Below are 11,421 nucleotides of genomic sequence, written 5' to 3'. Positions count from 1 at the left end.
CGGGCAGGCGTGCGCTGCAGAATGCGTCCCCTAATGAGGTCACCCTGGAGCTCCCGCTTGTGCTGTAGCCGTTTGGGTTTCCTGTAGCTTTCTCCTAAAAGCGTCAGGAGAAAGAATCCCTCGTCTTCCGGTGGTGCCAACAACATCGGACAAACTCTGGCTGACTGCTCCTCAGTCTTTCTCCGGGCCAGTCTGGGCCTCCTGTCTTTCACGCCGCCTCAAGGCCTCTGGATTCTGAAGACACACGTAGCGATTTTGAACAACTTAACTGATTTTTCAAATGTGAGTGATCCAACTCATCGCTCTTACCCGCACAGCATGCTACTAACGTAGTACCAAGACTGACCTGTGAGAGGCAATATTGTGCCACATGGCACCCAGACTGCAGGAAAGAAAAGGGAAGAAGAAGAAAAAAGGGGACCGAGTTCTGTCCGAGAACAATACAAATTCAAATTCATCTTACATTGCCGTTAAAAGTGAATGGCTTACAGATGATTTGATTTCGAAACATAAAAGTGTGCATGTACATCATCTCTGTGATTTCAACTAACAACCCAGGCGAAACTTAGCTCCTACCCGACATGCAAAGCTTGTTTCTTCGTCAAGATGTATCCCTTCATCGTACAGTATGTACGGTACATACAAAATTCTTGTATTGTAGCTCAAATACAAAAAGTAAAGCATCAGTAGGCAGATAATTACTGTAAATGTCCAATAGCAACACTGGACACAAAAACTCTGTAAAATGTCATTCTTACTAGCAAGCTCAAAATGGAAAAGGGAAAAAGTTGTAAAACTTTTTTTTTTTTGTTTGTTTTTTTTAATATCATTTATAAAAGTCGGCAGCACGGTGGCCGACTGGTTAGAGCGTCAGCCTCACAGTTATGAGGATCCGGGTTCAATCCCCGGCCCCGCCTGTGTGGAGTTTGCATGTTCTCCCCGTGCCTGCGTGGGTTTTCTCCGGGCACTCCGGTTTCCTCCCACATCCCAAAAACGTGCATGAATTGGAGGCTCTAAATTGCCCGTAGGCATGACTGTGAGTGCGAATGGTTGTCTGTTTTTCGATGTGCCCTGCGATTGGCTGGCAACCAGTTCAGGGTGTACCCCGCCTCCTGCCCGAAGACAGCTGGGATAGGCTCCAGCACACCCGCGACCTTAGTGAGGAGATGCGGCTCAGAAAATGGATGGATGGATTTATAAAAGTCCAAATCCTCAGATTTCAGTCTCTCATATGTGAATACTTTCTGATTTCCTTCGTTCTCCATCAAAGCAGACAAATTGCCTTTTTTTGTTCCGAGCAAAACATTCAGACATTCAAACTCTTCTCCGTCACTTTTACTGTGGCGAATGATTTGGGGATGTCTTATACTCTTCAAAAACACATCAGCAGTTGCTCCTTGATTTGTGAATGCAAATTGTTCTGTTTTACTTCACAATCACGGTTTGCAACTGCTCCCTTGAAAAGCCCCAGCACTGATTAAAAAAATAAATATATATATATATATATATATATATATATATATATATATATATATATATATATATATATATACACTTATATAAATTGCAATGAAGAGATTTAAGCACATGATGGCACTATATATTCAAATAGTGCTCACTCAGTTAGACCTCTGAATGCAGCATGAAGATGCAACTGGGACATTGCAATTCCACATACAGTATGTTATGATTCGGAATGGAGCAATGAATTTGAACTTCAATATGACCTCTTTTTACTACCAACAAATGGAGGGATTTATTTGACTTATTATTTGACCTCTCCAGTCATTTGTGGTTACAGCATGTGGTCTGTTGTCGGCTACTTTTTTTTTGAATGACATCCCAGGAAGGATTAACATAGTGGTCATTTGTTGCAGATCATAGGAGATGTTATGCATATGCAGCATTTTTGTGCAACAAGTCGATTTTTCAAAAAGGACATTGCATCTAATGTTCAGTAGCCGATATCTAAATAAAGTTATGCACAAATCCTTGCTTTTGTTTTGTCACTTTTATATCAAAACCTCTTTTCTCAAGACCTCGTTGCGCTTCACGCAATACAATCGGACGCGGTGTTTTTATTCTAACACAGTATGATGAATTATTCAGCAACTACATCTCCCATGAGTAAGCATACTAACTAAGCAAAAAAGCATTCATCCCAGTCAGGCCTTTCTTCACACTTAATCACAGTTGACAACTAGCTACTACAAGCACAGCGTTGAAAAGTAATCATAGAGCAATAACTCAAATATAAGGCAGGGTATTTGAAGAAAAATGTTTGGAAAATGCACAAATACAGTAGCGACAGAAAATGAACACATCTGAGGCCTGGCCAATGGAGCTGGGATGTCGTGTCAAGCGCAAAAAAAAAAACAATAGAATGACCAGTATGACGTCAATGGCCGGTAAACTGTAAAAAGTGTAATCTTGCGATCACAGCGTGCGTGATGTCACTCAGGTTTGCTACAAGCTGAGTTCAAAAGTAAACAAGCAACTGGAGTCTTCCAAAAGTTGACAGTTCATCTGTGAGTGAGAGACACACGCACAGAAAGATTGGTTCAATTCTCCTGTCCCATTTCGTACTCTTTTCTTGCTTCACTTTACTACATTCTAGCGCTAGGTTCTCATCCCTCTCCACATCTCATCAGGGACGAATTCGGATCCACACTAAATAAAGAAATTGTTACAAATGTGAAAATGTACTCATAGTTCTTTACACCCAGTTAATGGATTGTGTCTCCAAAAGACTGGAATGTTGTCATTCAAGCTAAATGTGCTTGAAAAAGTTGATACTTTAATGTGTGGACACTTTTTTACTGAATGTGTAAGTATTTGCAGGACACATTCATTTTTCACAAAACGTTTTGAAAGGATTTTTGGTCAACCTGCTATTTTAACAGTTCAACATGCAAGCGGCTCTGTGGCCGACTGGTTAGAGCGTCAGCCTCACAGTTCTGAGGACCCGGGTTCAATCCCCGGTCCCGCCTGTGTGGAGTTTGCATGTTCTCCCCGTACCTGCGTGGGTTTTCTCCGGGCACTCCGGTTTCCTCCCACATCCCGAAAACATGCATGAATTGGAGACTCTAAATTGCCCGTAGGCATGACTGTGAGTGCGAATGGTTGTTTGTTCCTATGTGCCCTGCGATTGGCTGGCAACCAGTTGAGGGTGTTGCCCGATGACAGCTGGGATAGGCTCTAGCACGCCCGCGACCCATTGAGGAGTAGCGGCTCAGAAAATGGATGGATGGATAAAACATGCAACACTACGCCACGAGCGCCACCCACACTGATAAACTTCTCATCTGATAACGCCTGTTGGCTCACGACCCACCAGCGACCCCGAAATGGAGAAAAAGCTCCCATCCCAGTGAGAGCATTATTGTATTTGTAAACAGATATTTCATGTGAGACTGTCACGTTCTACAGTTCTCCGCAGAAAGTAATTCATCAAACACAAAAACATATTGCTGTGAAATAACCTGGAAATTTGGTTTTTATTTGCATCTTTTTATGGTTTGTATTTTTCCACAACTATGCCACTAGTAAATAAACACACTGCAGTTGTTGTGGAGAATTGTAATAAAATAGAATGATGTTGCATTCAAATTGATGCATTTTCAACCTAAAAAAACAAATTTCTTAAATGCTTGTGCATAGCAGTTTTGTGAATATTTTCAAATTCGTATTTAATCTCGCCAGCACGTTTTTAGCTCCCGAACTTTCTGACAGCCTCTTCAAAGTAGTGTACCGTAGGAGGCAGGGTGCTGCCTCATGCTAGCCAATTATTTTTGTTTCTCCAGACAACACAAAGTGTTGTCAGATTTCTCTTCTCCTAATAACTGACAAAGTGTAGAAAGCTTGTATCATTTACCGCTGCCTTTGGCTCCCCCTCTTCATCTCTCTGTCTGGGCTTGTTTGCTTGGAGTGGACAGCCGCTTTCCCTTTTACAGCACTAAAACAGTGACTATTACGCTTTATGTCTCTGTAAGCAGTACAGCCTGGTGCCCTTTTCATGTTTGATTTCATTCAAAGAATCTACACAAATTGCACAACAGGCATTTGGTACAACATATCACCCCTTAAATGTCCCATGCGGTTAAAAAAAAAAAGAAAGAAAGGTAACATACAGAGTAAAATCAACTCGTCTTTTCTCTCACTGGTGCTTCATTTACTTACCTGTGGTAAAGGTGTGTAAATGACTCTTTACAGTACATGCTCAATAAAATGTTAATGATAGGCTACATAGAATTATTTTACCCTATTGACCTCTAAAAGGAACCTGACTCTTAAGCCACTTAAGGTATCACTGTTATGGTGGGCCGTCACCTAATTGAAGTTAAAACAAATAACAAGCATTTTGAGCCCCCTTTGAGCTTGCTGCACAGTCGCAATATCAGCCGCAACCCCAAATCAGGCTGTTACCCAACCAAAGGACGCGCCAATGTTGCACATAACGTTTATCTGATAAAAGCTAATCTGTATTGACAGCTTGCGTCTACACGCCAAGAGGTTCTCCGCCTCTCTCGGCCAACAGCGATGTTTCCCGTCTGGGTGCTGATCAACTCAAAAAGGGAACGTGTCGGAATTCGGAAATAACGAGGCGTGTTCCGGCCCGAGCCGAGAGACGATGAGACAGGCAAAATGCAAGGCTTCAGCATAGTTGGGGCTGGGGATGTGGTGGATCTCGCTTCGTGTGTCCACAAGGCAAGGTCAGTGTTGAGGTCATTGCAGTATCAGAGAAGAATGCACGGTGGCAGTCAGTTAGCGGGGAAAAGAAAATAGAAAGGATAGAAAAGGCTGCCTCAAGTAAAACTACAACAACAACAACAACAACATATATACTGTATGTGTGTGTGTGTGTGTGCGTGTGTAGCTCACAATAGCTGCCTTCAAGTATTTGCCAGTGGAGGTTTTTTTCAAGTGTCTGATTGGAGCGTGTGCTCTCCTATGAAAATAGAAAAAGCATAACATTGGGATGAAATTTCTTGAAGATATTATGGACACATGCATGAAAAGAGACAACCCCAATTCCAATGAAGTTGGGACGTTGTGTTAAACATAAATAAAAACAGAATACAATGATTTGCAAATCATGTTCAACCTATATATAATTGACTACACTACAAAGACAAGATATTTAATGTTCAAGCTGATCAACTTGATTGTTTTTAGCAAATAATAATAATAATAATGTTATGGCTGCAACACGTTCCAAAAAAAGCTGGCACAGGTGGCAAAAAAGACTGAGAAAGTTGAGGAATGCTCATCAAACACGTGTTTGGAACATCCCACAGTTGAACAGGCTAATTGGGAACAGGTGGGTGCCATGATTGAGTAGAAAAGGAGCTTCCCGGAATTGCTCAGTCATTCACTAGCAAAGATGGGGCGAGGTTCACCACTTTGTGAACAAGTACGTGAAAAACTAGTCAAACAGTTGAAGGACAATGTTCCTCGATGTCCAATTGCAAGGAATTTAGGGATTTCATCATCTACGGTCCATCGTGTCATCAAAAGGTTCAGAGAATCTGGAGGAATCACAGCATGTAAGCGGCAAGGCCGAAAACCAACATTGAATGCCCGTGACCTTCGATCCCTCAGGCGGCACTGCATCAAAAACCGACATCGATGTGTAAAGGATATCACCGCATGGGCTCAGGAACACTTCGGAAAACCAATGTCAGTAAATAGAGTTCGGCGCTACATCCGTAAGTGCAACTTGAAACTCTACTATGCAAAGCAAAAGCCATTTATCAACAACACCCAGAAACGCCGCTTCTCTGGGCCCGAGCTCATCTAAAATGGACTGACGCAAAGTAGAAAAGTGTTCAGTGGTCCGACGAGTCCACATTTCAAATTGTTTTTGGAAATGGTGGACGTCGTGTCCTCCGGGCCAACGAGGAAAAGAACCATCTGGACTGTTATGGACGCAAAGTTCAAAAGCCAGCATCTGTGATGGTTTGGGCCTGTGTTAGTGCCAATGGCATGGGTAACTTACACATCTGTGAAGGCACCATTAATGCTGAAAGGTACATACAGGCTTTGGAGAAACATATGCTGCCATCCAAGCAATGTCTTTTTCATGGACGACCCTGCTTATTTCGGCAAGACAATGCCAAACCACATTCTGCACGTGCTACAACACCGTGGCTTCGTGGTAATAGAGTGCAGGTACTAGACTGGCCTGCTTGCAGTCCAGACCTGTCCCACATTGAAAATGTGTGGCGCATTATGAAGCGTAAAATACGACAACAGAGTCCCCGGACTGTTGAACAGCTGAAGCTGTACATCAAGCAAGAATGGCAAAGAATTCCACCTACAAAGCTTCAACAATGAGTGTCCTCAGTTCCCAAACGTTTATTGAATGTTGTTAAAATAAATGGTGAGGTAACACAGTGGTAAACATGACGCTGTCCCAGCTCTTTTGGAACGTATTGCAGCCATAAAATTCCAAATGAATGATTATTTGCTAAAAACAAAACAGTTTATCAGTTTGAACATTAAATCTTGTTTTTGTAGTGTATTCAATTAAAATATTGGTCGAACATGATTTGCAAATCATTGTATTCTGTTTTTATTTATGTTTAACACAATGTCCCAATTTCGTTGCAATTGGGCTTGTACATTAAATTGTAAAACAAAGGAATATGGACATTAATCTTGGGTGTAAGTACAAGAATAGATTGTGGTTGGAAGCCGGACTCCACAAAGGAAGGCCAGAGCCTGGATTCGAACCACCAACCATGAAACTGTGAGGCTCTATATCCACAGTATAAGATAATAATTCATACTGCTATGGTTTTTTAGAAACAGCAATTACATAGTGCACAATCATGAGCAAATGTACATTTTATTGTAAAAGGCAAATGTGGCACAAAGAAAAGGAGCGCTAATTAATGCAAGATTGCATGTTTCATGTTTTTATATAGAACAACTAAGAAACTGAATGAAGATACGTGTTTAAGATACGAATTCATAGTACTACATTTAGCAATATCCACATGCATGAGAACTGTGTAAGAATACAATTTGAATAGGAAATGTGTCGATACAAGCTGTACTCTCGTTTCACGTTGGCTCTTTGTGTGGAGCTGCTGTTTTCATCGCCTTCTTCAATCTCCACAGAGCTCTCCAAAATGTCGACATGCACCTCGGCCCACCCGCCGCCTTCCTGTGCGGGCGATAGGACGGCTCCTGGCAGGGCTCGAACACCCTTCTCCATCATGCGCGGCACACTCAAAGCCCTTGCTGGAGTCGTCGGAGGCTTGGCGGGAGCAGCGGGGGGCATGCTACTTATCTCCTGGCCCAGTGGAGCAGGTAAATGATGTCATCGTCATCCACTGGTAATGGAGCTGCATTGGACGAAAGAACACGTCTTAATGCTTTTTTAATATGAGCTCCGAATGACGTGACTATGACGGGTTAATCATTGGATTTGAAAACAAAAAGCCTGTAAAAATTTCATGGTGTCTGAATATTTACAAAGGGAAATAAATCACCTTCACTGATAAATATTAATGGGATAGGTGTTTTATGAAAAAACTTTTTGGGACGGTATTTTGGCCACACAGCCATGACTGGAAAAAAAACAAAAAACAAACGATGAGACAAAAGAATAAGAGCCAATACGATCTGGAAAAAGAAAGCTGCATTTAAGAGACCATGTCAGCAGTCCTACTTGAAATATGGATTTATCGCCGGCTCGCAAATGAAGCAATGAAGGCTTAAATACGGCTTCGCCACGTGCAAACCAGCACGAGCCTGGATTAGAATCAAAGCAGAAATGTCGCATTCCTTGCTTCCATTTCCAACATCGTGTCTTTGGGAAGCGAGATTGATTTTCGGCAATGACGACCAACGAAACAAAATGACGGGGTCGCATTGTCATAAGTAACAACCGTCGGGTGTCGTTGTCTCCCATTACCCCAAGATGGGACCGGCTTGTTGACAAGAACTAACGCGGGTTTCTCACTAATTGCAACAACTACATTCAACATGATGGTGAGTTGTATTTTTGATCATTGATTTTTATTTGCATCTATACTGGTCTGTCAAAATCTTTCCCCAAGTTGTTTGAGTAACTTTTTTCTTCCTTGTTACATATCATGCAGAGTGACTTAAGTACAGCGACTCAACTTCTGACACAAAAGGGAGAAGGAACAGAAACCGTAATCACAAACAATAATGTCCATCCATCCATTTTCTTTACCGCTTATCCTCACAAGGGTCGCGGGCTGCCGGAGCCTATCCCAGCCATCTTCGGGCGGGAGGCGGTGTACACCCTGAACCGGTCGCCAGCCAATCGCAGGGCAACATAGAAACAACCAAACATTCACACTCACATTCACACTTACGGGCAATTTAGAGTCTTCGATCAACCTACCACGCATGTTTTTGGGACGTGGGAGGAAACCGGAATGAACATGCAAACTCCACACAGGCGGGGCCGGGATTTGAACCCCGGTCCCCAGAACTGTGAGGCAGATGTGCAAACCCTTCGGTTGTGGAATTTTTTTTAAAAATGGGGAAATTTCATGCTTGTCATTAGCCATTTTGCTTTTGGCGACATACTATTCAGGTTAGCATTTGCGTGGCAAAATGTATTTGTGTTCGCAATCGATATTTCATTTAATGGTAGGCTCCTTTTTACAGTCTCAATAAGTTCCATTTCCGTTCTTATGGTTATCATCTCAACATCAATATTACGCTTTCATTTCTTAGTCATGTGATTAAACGTATGCATATCGCAGTGGCCCCATCTATGTGGAATGGTAGCGTGTAGCCCGTGGCACAGCTTAATTAACTCATCTGTGTAGTTAAAGCAGGAATATTGAAAGAAATCATTTATCACCAGAACATCCTTCCCACTGATATGCCTTCAAATACTTTCCCTATTGTAACAAAGGTATGCATATGATAACCACCTTTGGGAAAACAAACACATTAAGGATGAAAACAAGGATCATTCATTCATTTCACCAGCTTCAGCAACTGATCATTTACGGCCCAGAAGGGCTTTTTAAATGAGATGAAAGGGCTGACAGACTGCAGTTTGGTGGGTGGCTATTTCCTGAAATAGGACAGTCAATTATGCATGTTACGGCCTGGCTTCCTCCCTGCAGTCTGAGGCTTCCTCGCTTTAGTTCAACAGAGGGGAAAAGACACTAGAGGGAGACAGTTTGTGCACATCTGCAGCTTTCACAGTTTCAACACAACCCACCCCCACCACCTACCCCCACCCACCCATAATAAGCCCTCCAGAGAAAAGCATGATGACTCAATCCATAGTGATCAATAGAAAACCATTTGTTAACTCCAAAGGATAACATCCTGTTAGATTCAAATCCCTAGCAATTTTGCTAATTCATGTCAATGAAAGAAGACTTCTTTTTTTTTTTTTTTATCCCCACACTGGATTGTTCCACATTGGAGTGTGTGCACAATGTGGAGAACATTTGCACCAATTACAGCAATTACATTCATCAATGCGAAATCTCCAAAATGAGAGTTTTGTGTATTTTGCACAAATCCAAAATAGGCATAAGTGCAGAGAAAGGCAGTCATGCATGATCCAAGCACAATTTGGCCAAGGTCAAGGGAACATTGCGAGGGTTCCAAATGATTAGTGCAACAGGAAATAGGAGGCCTGCGCTCCAAAACGACATCCCATACCTCTGTTGCGTCTCTCACTTTCTTTCTCCTCTCAGTTCTTTCACACACTATCAATTTAACTTCTCTCGAAAGACTCAAATCCTCCAGTTTTCATGCAAAGGCTCGATTAGTTACGAGCGCTTCTCCATGCCGTGTTCCCCCCTCTTTTGAAAAGAGGTTCATCTTTCTTTTTTTTTTTTTTTTTTTTGCTATTGAACTGCTGGGATGCATTTACACTGACACAACTATGCTTTCAGAAATCCCTGCAATCCAAAAATATGTCTTGTAAATGTTTCATTATGGTTCCACACAGATTGGTTCATAGATTTGATTTGGAAAAACTCGTGCGCTGAATATGTTCCCCACGATACCTTTTTAAAAAGGCTTCAAAGCCATCATGATATAACATCATTGAATCTTTTCTTTCCTCACACCTTGTTATGAAATAAGGGCATTATGACATGCTAGCTGGTGATATGGATATTTTCTTTTCTTTGCTTGAAAACCTCAACCAAAAATTGTGTGATGTCACACTTGGTGCGCCGTTTGTCCCGTTTGACTTGTCTCTCTGTTGCTCTCTGCTGTTGAAAATCACAGAATCGAAAGGCAGTGGAACAATGTTTCAAAAAATGAAATCGAATAAGCCGACACCCGCTGCAAAATCGGAGACATATTTGAGCGTAAAAACAAAGATGCTGCTCTCTTCGTCAAGTCAAACATGGAACCTTTTGTAAATAATTGTAATTATATCACCGAATAGCACAAGGCAGAACAATGTGGTGAAAAACGTTGACGTTCCTTGCACACAGGACTTGACACTTGCTTTTTTTTTGACAGATGTGTACTTCACTGAATTGCCACCGATTGCTTGTTTTTTTGTTTTTTCCTTTTCTTTTCCCTCAAGACACAGACGGCTGCAGTGTGGCAACCTGACTGGGGATTTCTGCTCAAATGCCCCCCCACAAAGAAAAATAAATTGTCATTTGGGTTTTTATCAAAGTCATTGTTTGCCAAACATGCTGCCAGGCCAGATAAGGAAGTCTCTCTGGTAGTGCTCCTGGTAGACAACAGGCCAATTCACCAAAAGTTCTCTGAACGTAGAAGATAGCAAAACGGATCAGTTGTCACGTTTCGGCCAGAAGCTTGCGAGGCTGGAGTCGAAATATTCAGAAGATGTCATGCGTTGCTTTGCAATTGTCCACCAGGAATCTGGCATGGTTACAAGGTTGCGCAATGTGTATACATGACGTATTGAGATTGAGGCTCAATTTCAAACATCACACCAGAGAGTTGAAGACCGTGTGAAGTGAACACAGAGATTCCTTTCTAAATTAAAGATAATGGCTGAAAACGTGCAAAGACGGAGAACTATGTCGCACTTAACTGTGGCGCTCTAGCGTTAAACTTTTTTCACAATTTTGGTTTTCCTGACATTGTGGGCGTGGCTAAAACATGGTTGGAAGGTCGCCCCTCCCCCCATTGTATAACAACGCAAGCGCCTTCGTCCACATCAGCGTTTATCTGGCTCAACGGTGACATGCAGTTACCGAGCTAGCTATGGCTACACCCCGAATATACATCTCCCCTTTGCACAGTACGCTAGCATGGCTGCTTTAGAGCGCCTCGTTGTTGGCCCTCGAATTAATTTATTAATAATAACATTAAAAACTGTTTCTGATTTATATATATATATATATATATATATATATATATATAAAGAATATGAACAAATAGAAATATACCATCAACTGGTTGCATAAGTGCGTACAC

This window comes from Phycodurus eques, chromosome 17 (assembly GCF_024500275.1).
Source record: "Phycodurus eques isolate BA_2022a chromosome 17, UOR_Pequ_1.1, whole genome shotgun sequence".
Lineage (NCBI taxonomy): Eukaryota > Metazoa > Chordata > Actinopteri > Syngnathiformes > Syngnathidae > Phycodurus > Phycodurus eques.
This window is presented reverse-complemented; position numbering follows the sequence as displayed.